The following is an 18,335-nucleotide window of genomic DNA, read 5'->3' on the forward strand; positions in this document are numbered from 1 at the left end:
GGGCTCAATGGGTGAAAGGAACCCATAGATTAATACCCCACATACATATTAGATGAATTCTTGAAGAAATCTTTAAATTGGGACTGAAATCCTTAAATTTATGAGGAAGAAAGATTGAATTTCTTGTTCTTGGGAAGGGAAGGATTTACGTAAGTGTTTAATGATAAAAAGTGGACAAATAATGCCCTTTTGGGCTTTAATCCATCACTTGGGTGCTTGGGGTAAAGGGGAAATGACTAAAACGCCATTTGGGCTTGTACTTACGGATGTAGGAAAACCATCCTCCGCGTTTCGAAGGTTGACGCAATAACTTAGGTCCGCGTCGCGGAGCTATCGCAGAACCTTATTATTTCTAATGAAAAATGCTCATACCTTTTCACTCGAGTATTAGATTAAGGAAAATTGGTATCGTTGGAAAAATAATTTAATTATTTAAAACCTGGTGGGTCTTGAGATGCAAAATTTCATATATGTAAAAAGTTATAAACATTCAAAGTTGACCTTTGTTGAATCAGATTCCGAAATTTGGCCGAATCAAAGGCTCTTCTCTCACTTTATTCTATGTAATTCCTACAAATATTTTTCCACCACATAATATCTCATCACACTAGGACAATGATCATGGCACATGCATTAAAATATAAATCATGGACTTAGAGTTTACACACGTAAAAATGACGGTTCTATTTTTAGCTCAAGAAAATAAAGTGTTATAGACACTTATCACCAAAGAATATAAAATTGTTTAGTGCATGCTTGATTTTTTATTAGGTGCAATTTCCCTGGCATAGCATAAACAATGTTGTTTTCCCAATAAATCTTGCTAAGTACTTTTAGTGGATATTGGCGAGAAAATTAACTATCAATGTGTATATACATATGATTCAATGCATAGTGCACACCATGTGGTTCATGTTCAAAAGTAGTTGCAGCATATTCGGAGGTAATTCAATATTTTCTTTATTGTATTATTTGGGACAGTATGAGTAATAGACTTTCGGTGGTTAATTCTTTTAATATTCACACTGTAAGTAGACTGTCAACTCATGAAAACACGTAATATATTGAATGTCAATTCAATTTCTCAATTTTAATTCTTTTGTCCATTGTAGTAACATTGATATATGTTGTAAGGACTGTGGTGTCTTTTCTCCTATATTTTCTGAGTATTTGTTTATCTGTCTAGAAAATACTAATCGTATAAGTGATATTGATGATATTAGAACTCAACATGGCATCTTGCTGTCGGATTATGGAAATAAGAAACAATAGTAGTGAGCAGTTGGTGATGATGAGTCTACTAGTTTATTATTGAAAAAAATGATGATGTGTAGAAAATTTAGTTTGGAATGTCTTGCAAGCACAGATTTGAAATATAAGTAAAGTTGCATATATAGTTGAAATTAGTAATGTTTTTTATTGTTTTTGTTTTGATAAACTTTTGAAGATTTTTGTGATGAAATCATATACTGAATATTATATTTTTCGAAACTTGATACAAGTCTGTACAAATAATTTTTTATTGTAAAGAAAAGATAATGTTAGTGCAATTGTTAGTATATATGTTGACATATATTAATACATATATTCAAACCTTATATAGGTCCTATACATGATTGACATAGGTGACATACTGTAATTTAGATAAAAATGGTGCACAAGAAAAATTCGATAGAACTAAGACAATTCACTCAATAAAAATTAGATAGAACAAATACTGTGCACCATAAGAGTTATATTCCCCTAGGTAATGTGCCCTTTTTTTGTTTCCATTTGGAAACACCACAATGCACATATGCCTATTTTATGAGTACGGATGAAATCATAATTAGATACCTATTCTATACATTAGTGCTACATTCTACTCATATTAAACTTTTGAATTAAATGCATCATAAAAAAGAGAAGCATTATTCTATAAAGTTGAAGAATTATGTTTAAACCAAAAAATTATCCATGTAGCAAAGTCTATTACATTGTTACAAAAAATTAATCTCATTTGAAAGAAAAAATAAGAAACGTAAAAGTATTCTTGTGGCAGAATCCTATTAGATTCTTGTTGAAAAATTTTCATATGTTCTTCGATTGTGTCCTATTTTTTTGCACTGCTCAGATGAATCTCGTTACTTGGAAAAGTAATCTATAATACCCATGTCTCGATTGTTATTTTTTGATCTACCTGGTCTTTATTTTCAAAACGGTAGGAGTACTATAATATTTAATACCTATTATGGAATGTGCTACGCATTCATAAAATTTTTTTTGTGTAATATGGAGCACAATATCTTTGTAAGTCCATATGTGTGTAAGTCGACACTAACATGGAATGTGGAAAAAGTATTCCATCTAATTGAATTTGTAGGCAGCTGCACTTTTTTTGTGTATACACACAATGTTTCATTTTTAAGCTTCATCAATCACTACATAAGCATTGTTGGTAGAATCCATCGCCTGCAACGTACAAAAATTATTAGTAAATAGTGTGGCAAAGTAAAATATTTAAGCTTCTATGAAATAGAAATAACAAGTTATGCCTCATTTTATTTGACAAAATGCAATTTTCCCCCCTATTATGTTATATTTGTTCCCAACTTTATAAACTGTACTTATGAATCCTTTCTATGATCATTGCACATCTCATGACCAAATCTTTCATAAATTGTAGTAATTTTTTAATTGGTATGTCTCTTGCCTCTCTATTTTATGAATTTAGGAATTTTGTTATGTTTGTAGTCATCATCATGGACATGTTGACAATGGATTCGCTATGAACTATTTATCATAGTCAATATCAAATTGTTAGTCCCTCACCCTATTATTGATTTTGTTTATGTCTTTCATAATCCGATAAAAATCTACCTTTATATATGTTCTGGCCATTGCAAAGAAAATTTCATTTAACTACTTTTGATTCTTCTTAAACCTACCCATGATTTTCTTCTATAAATTGTAGATGCATATATAGTGAACCACATTTGCATACACAATTGAAGCACCTTTTAATATGCTATCATGCCGATCAGATACTATGCAGATATTTTCTCTTTTACCATAAGTAATTTTAAAAATACCAAAAAATTATTTTCATGAAGTGTCATTTAAGAATCAACAACATATTCTAGTGGCAAAATATTTCTTGATTAAACAAATGGAAAAGCAACAATATTTTTGACAAGTTCGAATAATAGATTACAAGCTTACAAGGTGATGTTCATATAGTTAAAATCTAGATTACTAAATGTCTAGCAGATCCATACAAGACTAAATTCACACATTTAAAAATTGTATCCCTTCATGTCTAACAGATCCTTACAAGGTTAAAATTAAAATATTTAAAATTTCTATCACTTCATGCCTAACATATGCATAGTCTTGTACTAAAAGTTTCATTGAACTCACCTGTTACATCCAACACACTAGAACACAACATTGTTTCCCTGTATGTTGATTTTAGAAAAGTTTCATCAACAATAATGATAGGCATATGATATTCCCAACTCCTAATTGATGCGTTCAATGTGATAAAAGCATACAAAATTTATTGTCCTCTATTTTATGTAGCATTATGAATGATTCTAAATTTATTGTATTTACCATATATAGGTAACCTGGCAATTTTGCATAAGATTCAGGCAAGGAACCTTTCATCAATTTAAGTGTCTTTTCTTTGGCTCTATATGCTTTTCTGTAGTTTATCCTAATTCCATAAATACTTCTTATTTCATCCGTGCTCTCTGCAGGAGTGTATGTTAACTTTAGATTTAGATAGTTGTTCTTCACAATTTAAGCAATGGTTAACGAAGTAGCATGCCGTTGTGAAAAAATTCTATCCATAATTAGAAAGGTGTGATCATCAACAAATATTTTCACCATGAAAACTGTATTATGTTGACTTAAAGATATTAAAGTTCATTTGAATCTTTAATTGATACACTTAGAATAGTACCTATGTAGATACATTTATATACAATAATGCTACCTTTATACAATAAGAATATAATTTCAATATAGAATTTCAATATGAATATAATTTCTATTAGTATAGAATTTGTAGAAATCAGACATTCTGTAATAGAAGGTTCTTCTTTGAAGGTATTCATACAAGTATCATACAATAATAATATAGGTTATACAAATATATCAACCTTATAAAAGTCCTATACTTATTGACTTAAGCCCTATAAAGTATTTATATAGGTTATATGCAATTTTGATACAGGTGCTACAGAGTTATTATACATTTTATATGCAATATTGAATCAGGTCCGATACATAGTTTATATGCAGTATTGATTCAGGTCCTATAAAGTAGTTATACAGTTTATATGCAGTATTGATCTGTGTACTATATAGTAGTTACACAGTTAATATATAGTATTGATTCAGGTCCTATACAATTGTTAGATAGTTTATTAGTTGTGTTGATTCAGGTCCTATACAGTAGTTATACAATTTATATGCAGTATTGAAACAAGTTCCTACATATATATAAACTATATATAGGAATTAAACATTGTTGAAATGGGTTCTATAAAGTAGTTTTAGAATTTATATGCAATATTGATACAAGTTCGTAAATATATTCCAATTATATACTTGACTTATGTATGATCGATACAAGCCCAATATAGTTTATATGTTCTGTACAAGTTCATAGATATATCCTAACCATATGCAGGACCTATACATGATTGATGCAGGTCCTACATAGTAGCTACACAGTGTATATAAAGATTCATACCTTGATGATAATGATCTATTCACCTTAAACTAGAATCTCTTGCGGATTGCATAATGTTTCATGATAGTTGATATTGTATTTTTGTCCCAGTATAGTTACCCTTCTGGAACATCTCTATGAATTGGATCCTTTATAATAGGGTTTGACTTTTTGTTCATTTATTCTTCAAGAAAATCATTTTCAACTGTATAATAAAAAACAAGCATCGGATGAATCTACCTAACAGTTGGAGATGATTCTATCAAATTACCAGTTGAGGTGTCATGACCCAATTTCTTAGGTCATGATGACGCCTACCTTATCCCACCAGTACAGAAGCCAAGCCATAGCCCAAAACGATAGGTAATAGACTAAAGGATAGAAACCAGAAAAGACTATATATAATGAAAACAATTGTAATAATAAGTGAAAAATAGAAAAAAAAAATATAAAGTGTATTAAATTGAGTGAAAGAAAAAGGATCAAAATATACAAATGAATCCCTTTTAAGACCTAGTAAGGTAGGTACTAGAGCCACTTAAAAAATACCTAGAGTAGTAGACAAAATCCAACATATGCACAATACATACAAATTGTCTTGAGTACAAAAGACTAAACTGGAACATATAGAGGAGGATTAGCCTCAGACAATAGTAAGCTCACCCTGCTCTGGATGAGTACTAGAAAGTAGGAATCAAGTCAATGTCGGCTGCTAGTACTCGAATCTGCATCAGGGGAAAGATGAAGAAATTTAGTATGAGTACCAAAGAAACGGGTACTCAGTAGGCATAATCAAAAGACTGAACTCAATACAGGAAAAGTATAACTAAAATACGAAGATGTAGTTTAAGTAACAGTAAATAGGGACTGAAAAGTAAACAACTATTTAGCTACACAAATGTGATATAGGACTAAGTAAAAGTGACACAAAAAGATAAATAACATAGTAATAAAAGAAAAACCAAACTTAACCAAACTGGACATTTATAAGCCCACTAGGCGCACTAAATAATACAATTAACCCAATTGTGCCCACATAAGCCAGTGGGACACAAAAAAATAATTGTAAAGAAAAGTATAAATAATTCATAACCAAACCAACTATGTCCATCCAAATGTGCATTAGGCTTGACCCTTAACCAATGGGTAGTAACAAGAGGCCAGACACTAGCCTTGAATCGATAGTGGTGGATAATAACAAGATGTTATATGCTGGATTAAAACAGGAGATAGTGGGTAATAACAAGAGGCCGCATATATGATAGAAAGCAAAACTCATAATCTGATGCCAAACTAGAACCAAAACTCAAAGGAACTACAACTACCAGAACAACCATAATCAGTACCAAAACTCCCAAATCATCATAACCAACTACTGAACTTGAATCAAAACTCACAGTAACTATACCAAATTATAAAATCAAAACCCAAACCATACCATAACCAATGCCAAAGTGGTACTAAAATTAACAATCAACGATATAAAAAAAGTTGATGATGACCAGAAACTGTAACTAAAATACATATAAATCACCATTCCCATATCATATTTAAAAGAAAAGAATCCAAGGTACTACAACTTAATTTCACGTCCTAAGTGATAGATATTATATCATACTAAAGGATAAGAGATCAAAATTAACTTGAGTGGGGTCCTAACTGAATAAATAAGCCAGGATATCTACATTAAATGGTATGCAAACTACGAGTACCTATCCAAAACTAGCATAATAGTACAAAGTTATCATAAATAACATCAATCTAAAGGTAGAGTAACCCTAGCTTACCTAGACTCTGATACCAAATGGTATCTAAATGAGCACAAAATAGTCAATAATTTTCGCAAAACAGTCTACACAACAAGACACCCAACGAAAACAACAAACACAAACTTAAACGAAAAAAAAAGCTAGGTAACTTAACACAAAGAGAACACATAATGTAGTAACCAAAAAGTAAATTAAACTCTAAAACCTTTACAAAATACGTTAACAAGCACCAAATTCTTATAGTCACCACCAAGGAAATTAACACACTTCAAGATCCACCATTTCCAAGCAAAGAACAATATAGTATTTTCTAAGCCCCAAGCTACAATGGCTAGTCCAAGCCCTAACTAAGAACTACACTAGTGTGGTCTACTCATAAGAGAGAGGATTTTCAATATCTTATATTTTTAATATTAAACAACTAAAGAAAAAATACCTAATAAGAGACTATATGTAGCGTAGCTTATTACATAGTATAATGGACCAAAATACCCTTAATGGAAGGGGAGGTCATGGGTTGTTTCTTTAACATATTCAATCCCCAAAATACCCTTAATGAAGGGTGTTTCTTCATTTCTCCAAAACCATGGGGTCACACTTCAAAACTTGTAGTCTCGAATGGGCATCAATATAAGCCCCCATGCCATCTTCCACAAATGGGTTTGTTTAATGGCATGCACAAAATAGGTCCTCCATGCATGTTCTCGTATCCTCGAGGTGACCTAGTACTGATCCTCTATGTGTTTGCCTCTAAATATGTCATCAAAAGCTAAGATGACAGCTTGTCCCATATCATCCTCCCTTTCTTGAAAAGGATTCGACCTCGAACCCAAACTTTGCAAAACCGAAGAGAGGACAAACAAATAAAAACTCCTCAGGGCATGAGGTTTAGGGTTACCATAAAAAAATCATCTTAATATACCAAGGTTTCTCATATTTGCAATATAACCAAGGATTCTTTGAATGAAATCTTACAAACACAATGAAAGATGTATGCAGGATTTGTTTATGGGATTCACAAAGAGTGACACTTTGCTTATCATGTAGACCAAGCATCAAGTTGGGTGCACCAACATCACCATTTCCCTATTTGGCACGGAGGCTAAATGGGAAGAATGGGCCATAGACATGGGTCTAGACAACACTCCTCTTTCCTATGGTCTCTGCCCAAACTAAATGACATACTCTCTATGATAAAATATATACCATCAAAATAAAATAGAGAGTAGAAAAAAGTATCACTCAATTCGACTTCTCGAATAAACATTGTAGAGCACACAAGTACTCCTCAGTTTTGAAGATGTATACCCTCTTCTTCTCATTGGACAACCTCCATTTGAGATAGTATAACCACTCACACTATATCGACCTTGATAAGAAGTACTACAAGGTTGAGAATATGAATCTTCATACTCCTCATGTGTACTCTCATCATAGCTCTCATAAGCTTTGCGAATGAAAAGGTTATACCTAACACCAATCTAGGTTCAGAGTGAGAAGCATAAGACTTGTCACATGCCCCAACTTCATTATAAGTTCCACCACGATGTCCTACATCATTGACAAATTCACCATAAGCACTAGGCACTTCATTCACCTCATTTTCCCCCTTAAAACTGTAACTCTCAAATCTGCCCAAGTTTTGATCATGGCTATTTTCATAGCTTCCCCAATCTCCATCAACTTCATAGCCATAAAACCCCTCACTACAATCAGAGTCTCGCATGCTTTAGTCACAATAATCCTCGGCTGTCAAAGACATATCCTATTTATATCACCTTTGTACCTACAAAATAAAGAAAGAAGATTAGTAGTAAAAGCTCCTCACCAACACTCGTATACACCCACCATTATGATTCTCACAATTGGAGCGGCGAATATTGAAAGTTTCTTATACTCCAGTAGTCAATAGGATATCAATTCTACTTGGCGGCCGGAATGGATTCTTGTTTTGATCTATTCAAGACATAAAATAAAATTTACTTATGAACTTGAAACAAAGAAAATACTATGACTTATAAAAGAGAAAAGCACAAAATACAACGCTTAAGACGAAAGAAAATGTACTCAAAAACTAATCTACAATCTAGTAGGTATTTACTAGTTTGCTAATTAGTATGAGAACCAACAAAATATAAACCAATAGAATCAAAAAAGTGAAACTAGGAATTCGAACGTCCTTGAGCTATTGATGACATGGTACTCAACTATTGGTCGATAGACAAAAAAAAATTGTTGAAGTTGAAAAATTTTGTTCCACAATTTTGGTTGTTCAAATTTCATAAAGATGGGGGGAATTTCGGTTTTGGTACATTAACAAACAAGACTTTAAGTCCTTTTTTTTTTTGAAAATTCAAACCTTGATCAATTTTCACCTTTTTGGCAAGAAAAACTTTTAGATGTCTTGTCCCTCTTTCCTCTTTTGGCGTGTCAAGAAAAATAAACTTACTCGCTTTTGGTATGAAGAATTTTGAGAGGTCTTTTATTCTTTTTCCCCTTTGGTAATGTCTTGAAAGTTGTTTCAAGACTAAAAAGAACCCACACTCTCTTTCCTTTCAATTTGGATCAAACAACAACCTTTTACAAGATTTCTTTAACACAACACAAGAACTTCAACAACAACAACAAAATCGTCCACTCTTCCCACAATAACTTTCAATGTTTTTTTGCTCAAGAACTTGGATTAGACTCAAGTAGTGTTAGAGAGAAATAAAAAAAACACAAGAAACAACAAAGATAATCAAAACATAACCTAAATCTAGACACAAATTCCACCAAACAACAATATTTTAGCCAAGACACTAAACCCATAGAAAAACTTCTTTTTGTGAGGTTTTAGACTTTGGACACCTCTTCTAATGTTAGGAAACAAAGATCTAACACTAGAACACACAAAACACACAAAAATCACAAGAAAACTAGGCTTTAATTTTCATCCTAAACACAAAAACGTGGGCAGATTACTATTATTGAGTTTTTTAACTTTTCAACACTTTTTTTTAATTTTTGAGTGAACAAACCCAAGATTGATCTCGTGGAAATGAAATCAATGATTTCTCTCATACCAAATGATATGAAACGGTATCAAAATAATCACAAAACAGTCTACAATCTTCTCAAAATAGTCCACATGATAAGACACCAAATGGAAACAACAAACGCAAACTTAAATGAAAAAGAAGATCGGTAACTTGACACAAAGAGAATACATATTGTAGCAACCAAAGAGTAAATTAAACTCTAAAATCTCTACAAAATATGATAACAAGCACCAAGTTTTAATGGTGACCGCCAAGGGAATCAACTCACTTCAAGATCTAACGTTTTCAAGTAAAGAACAATATTGGCTTTTCTAAGACCCAAGCTACAATGGCTGGTCAAAGCCCTAACTAAGAACTACACTAAGGTGGTCTACTATTAAGAGAAAGGATTTTCAATGTCTCATATTTTAATCATTAAACAACTAAAGAGAAAAGACCTAACAAGGGACTATATATAGACTAGATTATTACATAGTATAATGTACTAAATACCCTTAATAAAAGGAGAGATAATGGTTTGTTTATTTAACATGTGAAATCCCCAAAATACCCTTAATGAAAGGTGCTTCTTCAATGCTCCGAAATCATGGGGTCACACTTTAAAACTTGTAGTCTCGAATAGGCATCAAATATAAGCCCCCACGCAATCTTTCACACATGGGTTTGTTTAATGGCATGCTCAAAATGGGTCCTTCATGCATGTTCTCGTATCCTTGAGGTGATAAAGTATTAAGCCTCTATCTGTTGGCCTCTAAAGATATTATCAAAAGATAAGATGACCATTTGTCCCGTATTAGACTCCAAGCCAAAATAAATTCTCTGAGAAGCCATTGAATAGTGTTCTACAAGAATCCAAACTTGAATAACTTGATGAAAATAACTTTTTAACCATTTGGGGATAAAATATAATATCAAAGTATAACTTTTTAAGAGTACAACGACTGGAATATTTTAAAAATTATCCAAATTATACACTAAAGTGATTCATGTACTTAATCTTAGTATTTTGGTAGGTAATGTTTAGTAATTTATATATAAAATGGACAAATGGCCAAATGTAAAGCCATAATCATTCTTCTTAATATATATGTATTGTCCACCCATTTTACCTCCACGTGGAGTTGAGGTGGCAACAGCAAAGTTCTTTTTTATCACATTGCGTATACATTAGGGTATTGCATAGGTTTGTGGTAAAATAAATACAATATTTTGAATATACCATAATTAATAGAAAATTATTTCTAATAAAACATCTATTATATAATAATAATAATATTTTAACATATTAAGATTTACTATCTCCACTTAAAATATTAATAGATTATAAAAATATTTATAAAGTAATATAGATATACCATGACTAAAGAATTTACACAAATTAAAAATACTCTAGAAGGGTAATAAATTTATATTTCTACCAAATGCCAATTTAGATTAGCATTTCACAAAATATTTGGTATTACTAAAATTCACAAACGAACCATCTGAAAATCAAACTGTCAGTCGCAGAACATCATAAATAACTTGGGGCAGTTTTGAAAAAGCTCCAGACACCAAAAAATATATGAAAACAAAGAAAACAAACGCAAGGGTCATTACATGAGGATTCTCCATTTTCAAATGCGTCTTGTAGTGTTATAACACTAGATACTCATTGATGTCCAATTTTTTTAATTCATATCCATATAAAATCGGACACTCATAGCATTGTATATTGAGATAGATCCACTCTCACAATATACTTTATCATCATGAAACCTGAAGTTGGCTTTACATTCAATGTTTATACAGTTCATCAATAAAATATTCGTAGCTTTATTCCGAATTCAAAAGAACTTTAGTGAATTTTTCAAATTGCCCTACTGTTCTTCATATTGTAGCATAATTAAAAACAAAATCCAACATAAATCCATTGTTTCAGATTAATTGAGACTGAAAAAGTTTATAAAGCTGATTGATGAAGAATTTTTATAGAATTATATACAATTTAGTTAATGTATTTATGGTAATATGTTGTATTGAAAAGAGGAATTGTGATATTGAATCGAAGAGTATCTTGTGGTTGAATTGGAAAGAGGAATTGTGAGTTTGAATCAGATAGGAAAGATATTTATTTTGCCGTGATTCGCGTTGTCTTAACGGTGTTTTAAATATAGTTAGGAGATGGAATTATTTTAACAGCTATATAGAGGTAATTAAGTTCAAGGGTTATTGTGGTGGAATTAATTTTTGGTGATGTGAAATTTATGTCCTTTTCCCAAAAAGAAAAGAGAAATCATCAAAAATTTGAACCCATCATATTGTACAAAACTAAAAAAATTATTTTTGTCATCATTTATTATTTAATGATCATTTAAAAGATGATCACGTAATGTTGTTCTCCTAATATATAATCTTTTGAGTGAATATATATATATATATATATATATATATATATATATATATTGTTAATCATAATATAAAAGAGAATACCAACCTTTTATAATCCTCATAAGATTATTATAGTTATTATACATAAAAATCATACTATTAACTTTGAAGTAAAAATTTATTATTTCATTTTTAATTATTTTAAATACTTTATAGTATACATAAAAATTACTATTAACGTTGAAGTCGAAATTTATTGTTCGATTTTAATTATTTTAAATACTTTAAAATCATTTTGTTTTACAGACTTCGTATACTAGTGTCTCGTATCACTTCTACCTTAGTTTTCTTTAAAGAAATTATCTCATTATTTTATTTTTGGGGGCCTTTTACAACTTTTTACCATAACGTTAAACTCGAATTACTTTTCCATAATCAATTCCTTTAATATTTTTTAGAAAAAATCCACGTGTACTATGAATATTGATTTTGTAATTTAATTTTAATTAAAAAATGAAATTTTTCTTAATAAAAAATCCACGTGTACTATGAATATTAATTTTTTAAGTTTAATTTTGATTAAAAAATAATTTTTTTCTCAAAGAATGTTTACAAGATGATAGCTGACACGTTTATCGATTTAGTAAAAAACTTTGAATGATTTTTGTTGAAGCTTTTATTATGTGTTAACTTCCCAAGACACTCAAATAACAAGTATTGGTTAGTAGTTCTTGGTTAAATTTCATCTTTAGTTATCTTTAAAAATGAAATGACTATTCATATTCTTCATCATTATGCTTCCTCCCTCATAATTATGTATTTGTACCGATCAAACAAACATATGGATTATTAGAGTTCCTATTCTCAATATATGAAGGTGACAATTGAAATTATTTATCTTTTTTCTTTCAGTTCTTAATTGTAATTTATTTATCTCTAGACTTACTAATATTCTTTTTTTTATTAGAATAAAGTTCAAACCCTACTTCTGAACACTAAAGAAATTTATGATGCTATGCAATATGATAGACAACAAATAAGTAAAACAATTAATGATTTGGAGAAAAAAATTGAAAAGAATGGAAGATCGTCTTAGGTCGTTGTGGAATTAACTTAATGTTTTAGGGGAGAGGATGAAATTTTTGTTAAGGAAGTTGTATGATCACTTTGAAATGAATCCTGATGATATTGTTTCTTCTCCAAGTTCACCATCACCATTTCCTTGATCTGGGAATATTCTTATATTGTTGTTGGTGTCATTTTAAAGTAGTATCACTTTGTGCTGGTTTTTTGGTTTCTATAATTTTATCATTTTGCATGGCTAAGTTTTTTAAATGTTTGTCTTGATTTAAAGTTTATGAAATGAAATATCTGATTTCTATTAATTGTTGAATATTAATAGTAGTACTTTCAAAGATTTTTCTTTCCATTATTGATATTTCAATGAAAAGGGAAATTATAAAGATTATTTTCCTAAGTTATAAAATAATGAAGGAAAAAATAATCAAAAAACCTCAATAACTAAATGAAAACAATGCAAAAAATATAAAATAAAGAATATTCAAACCATTATTTATAATAATTTATATTTAAGAACTGAACATAACTTAAAAAATATCGTCTATAACACCAAGAAGGATCGACACGATACCTAGGGTCCAGATTCAGAATAATAATTCCCAATGATTGACCCAAGCCTTCATAAATTACTACATCAAGGAAATCTTTTTTGTAGAAAAGAGACTCTCGAATGAACTTATACCAGCAACCAAAAACTCTCCTCTGGTTCTTACTATCCGGGACAACATGAGCCTTCTATTTATTTCCCTTATGACTAATCACAACCTTGTTAGGTCATGATAGAATGAACTGAGAAACCTCTTTGCGCAGCCATTATAACAATGAGATTAAAAAAATGAGTTACCTATGTTTTAATATATTTTTTTGTAACAAAAATATAAATAAATGTACCACACAATCACGGGTGATATACGAGCTTCTCGGCGTAATTGTGAATCACGGAAGGACCCTGATACCAACTCCAACTTTAGCGAACTCTGCCATAGTGAGTGTTGAACAAAGTAAAAGAAAAGATGGAGAAATGAGAGCTAGGTGAGAGGGTGTCTTAGATAATTCCTCCTTAAATAATTTGTTAAAAATTTTCCACTTTTTATTCTATCTTAAAAAGTTTGACCAATAATATTTATTATAAAGGCATAAGTATTTTAACAAATGACAGTAGAGGCTAGCTTGTCCAACCTATTGGTGACGTGCAAAGTTTAAATTTCTTTGACATGGGTTTGACTCTGCACAATAGTATTTATTTATTGTTCCCATAGTCATGATTTTTTGTACGTTAATATTCAAATTAAAAGAATTTAAAAGGTCTACAATCATGTTAGTTAGGTCTCATAAACTCTAAAACATTGATTTACCTCACCTTACATTATCACATTTGATCCCATTTCCTTAAGTGAATAGTTAGGGGTCATTTGGTAAAGTGTATAAGAATAATGCTTAATAAGGTGTATTAGTAATGCTTGCATTATCAATGCAAGTATTAATAATGCTGGTATTAGTTATACATACATTATTTTTTACACAACGTTTCGTTTGATGTATTAAAGATAATATATATTTATATAATTTTTATAAAAGTACGTTCGTTTACCAAATTACCCTTCCTTAGTACTTCCTTGAATACTTCCTTGTATGTTGAATTTTCAACTGGGCAAGATTAGCATCAGTTATACTATACAAAAATGGAAAATTCACTTTCTATTTCTTCTCTGAATTCAAAAATTCTAGCAATGAAATTAACAGAATTATAGCTGAAAAGTGGAAGAACTCAAAAAATATGAATAATCAAGTGGAATAGCCCTTACAAAGCTGAAAAAGTTGAAAAAAATAGGTGGATTCTGAAAGATGGAGTTTTAATAAAGTCACTGCATCGATTGAGGAAGAAAAATATAGATGGGTTTACTCTATACACTAAAGAAGAGTTGGATATTAGGAGGTCTAATGTTCAAGGTACCCACTTAACTTTTTATTGTAATTGTTGTTTTTAGTTGTGCTGGGATACAAAGAAATCATTGGCCACAAATGTATTTCATATTAACTATTAGTTATGCATCTAGTTGTTTCCAATAAGGAGGAAAAAAATCGTTACTTCTCAAAAAATAAAGAAAGATTCTGCAAGGTCTTGTTAAAGTTTGATATTGTATTTGACATGTCTTGTGAATTGGTAACGGGAGTTGCAAGAAAGAGTGGCAAAGGCGAAGGATCGTAATGATGATATCATTAAGATTTGTAGGGAGATAGTAGACTTTCATTGGGAGAGTATTTTGCTGAAAAATTATAGTGCCCTAAACTATACTGATAATATAGAGTTCTTTCTTTGAATGTGAAAATTAGTTACACCTCAAAATTTTACGGGCGCCTCTGAGAAGTCTCTATAAATGCAAACTCTAGAGGATATGTTGAGGGCGTGTGCTCTTGATTTCAAAGGTAGTTGGGATAAGCATTTGCCATTGATTGAGTGTGCGTATAATAACAGTTACCATTCTAGTATTCAGATGATCCCTTTGAGGCTCTGTATGGGAGGAGATATAGGTCACCCATAGATTAATTTGCAGTGGGTGAGGCCGTATTGCTTTGGCCTGATACAGTGTTTGAAGCTATGGGGAAAGTCAAATTGATTAGAGAGAGATTAAAAATAGCCCAGAGTCATTACAAATCTTATGTGGATATTAGAAGGAGAGATCTTGAGTTTGAAGTTGATGATTTAGTGTATCTAAAGATTTCACCCATGAAAGGGGTGAAGAGATTTAGCAAGAAGGGGAAGCTCAGTAACCAGTTTGTTGGCCCTTATACAATTTTGAGTCGTGTTAGAAAAGTAGCTTATGAGATTGATTTTCCTGTAGATTTGTCAGCAGTCCATCCTGTATTCCACGTCTTTATGCTTAAGAAGTGCATCGGTGACTCCACCATTGTAATTCCTTTAGAAAGCTTAGAAATTAAGAGATTCTAGTTGATATTTTAGATCAGCATATCCGTAGACTAAGGAACAAAAACGTTCCCTTAGTCAATGTTCTTTGGCGAAATCAGTCGGTTGATAGTGCTACTTGGGAAGTAGAAGCAGATATGCAAGCCAAGTATCCTCATCTTTTCTCCAAAAACTCAAATTTATCCGAAGGTAATACTTTTCCTAGAATTAGTTTCTTTCTAATCAGATATTCAACAATATAGATGTCTTGATGTAAGTTCATACACTCACCGAGTTACTCAGAAGCTCAGAATGATTGAGATTCAATTGCTTAGTTCTTTTCAGTTGTGCATGCTATCTTATATTCTTATATTCCTTAGAAATTTGAACTTAACTATCCATATTTGAGGACAAATATTTCCAAGAGGGAGATATTATAATACACCATAGTTTTTATAGCTAGAATCCATCCCTAGGATGTTAAGAGATCGCTTCTAAGATGAATATTATTTAATTTGTGCGGAAATCTTTAGATTTGAACATTTCATGGAATAGGAAATTGAATAAGCTTTCCAACGATATAAGATTCACCTAAATCTGATAACCGGGTAAGACGTTATGGCTATTTTAAGTTCCAGTCGCAAAACACCATCATATGGACCCTTAGCGCATCACGGAGCAGTGTTAATTCCTAATGGTCAATTTCCAATGGCTTCCCTACGATATTGGCACTTTGCTGGGAGAGCCAAATTCCCAATTATCCAATTTCATTGAAGGACCACAATATTGGCGTGTCGTGCCAAGTGTCTAGGTCCCATTCAAGGTGGCAACGTGATAGCACCGCATCGTGCCACCAAATATTTTCCTAGTTGGCATTTTCCAGTGGCTTGGAGCGATAGTGGTACGTTACACCAAGGACAAAAATCAGGAACCCAGTTTATTTTTCCAGTTTTTTTAGGAGTTAATGATTATTTTTGACTTTTTCCTAGCCCCCAATCCATCCAAACACGTTACTAATGCCTTTTAGAAGCATTCTATGCTAAGTCTCATCAGAATTACTCTCATCCAAAGCCCTAGTTCATCAACTTCCTCCCAAAGAAATCCAAGATTCCTCCTTTACCTCTCTAAGATAACTCAAGATTAAGATTTCCCAATAAAATAACACTAAGAAATCATCTTCAAAGCATCAATAGGAATTAAAGATTTAAGGCTTTCTTCAAAGATCATCAATTAAGGTATGTGAGGTTTGAACAAGGACAATCCTTACGTACTTGTGCCCAAAAATATGATTTTTATTAAAGATTACATGATTTGGAAGTTAGGGTTGATACCCAATTCACATTATTTTTCGTTTATAAAATTATCTTGTTATTTAAGGCTTCAATTGCAAAAGATTTAAATATATCCATGTTTCAAATCATGAGATTTATATTATAAGTTATTTTCCACTATCTCAATTGAGATTGTTGAAAGCTTCTAAGACAATTATTGAGCATGAAGTTCAAATATGATTTTTAGGCATCAAAGCTTTATATTTTGAGTCCTAAAGTCCAAGTAATGATTTTACAAGGAGATTATGATCTCAAGTTCTATTGACAAGTTTTAATAAGTACTTTCAAGAGCAAAGATTGATCCTTTGATCCTAAGCTAAGACAAGGAATCCATATTTTTCACATAGTTTGAGTTTTAAAGAAGAGAAGCATAATCATTTTTAATTATAAACCCTTATGCTATTGTAAGGTGGATTTCCTAAAGTTTTGAGCATAAGATGGGAGTAGTATTTAGCACCGAGTTGGGTATGATTCCAAGGTCTCATGCCCCAGAACTATGTGCCACCATAGGAGTAAGATTATTCCCACTTCTATATGGATGACTAAGATTATGATCACTCAAGTTAAGGTTCTGTTCCAATGGCAAGGGTAGAACAGCTCTCCCCAATGTGGGCAAGATGTTGGACTCCATGTCATCTCACATAGTTTATGTCAGTTAGAAGAAACTCCAAAGCCCAAAGTATCTAAGTCCTAAAGCTTCTAAGTTTCAAAAGAAAAGAATGATAGAAAAGATTTTATATGACTAAGTGTTATAACTTACTAGATTTACAAGTATGATTGGTTATATGTGATTTTACATTTTGATATTTTAGGATAATCAAGCTTATGTGAGTCATATACATCCACATGCATTTACTTTCTAATTATGAAGATGTTTACTTGTGTATTACACGCCCATATACTTAGTACATCCTCAAAGTGCTGATTCATATATATGTCTATATGCTACATTGTCTTATAATGTAGATTTAGGTGCCCCATATCAACAACGTGAATAGTTTGAGCATCATTACCTACACTCCCATAGTTGGTAAGTCCTGATGATTCTAGGGCTTACTTCTTCAGATTTCCATCTTTTATAGTGCTTAAGTTATCATTTTTAGTTTAGTCTGAGTCAGT

Source organism: Capsicum annuum, chromosome 10 (assembly GCF_002878395.1).
Source record: "Capsicum annuum cultivar UCD-10X-F1 chromosome 10, UCD10Xv1.1, whole genome shotgun sequence".
NCBI lineage: Eukaryota > Viridiplantae > Streptophyta > Magnoliopsida > Solanales > Solanaceae > Capsicum > Capsicum annuum.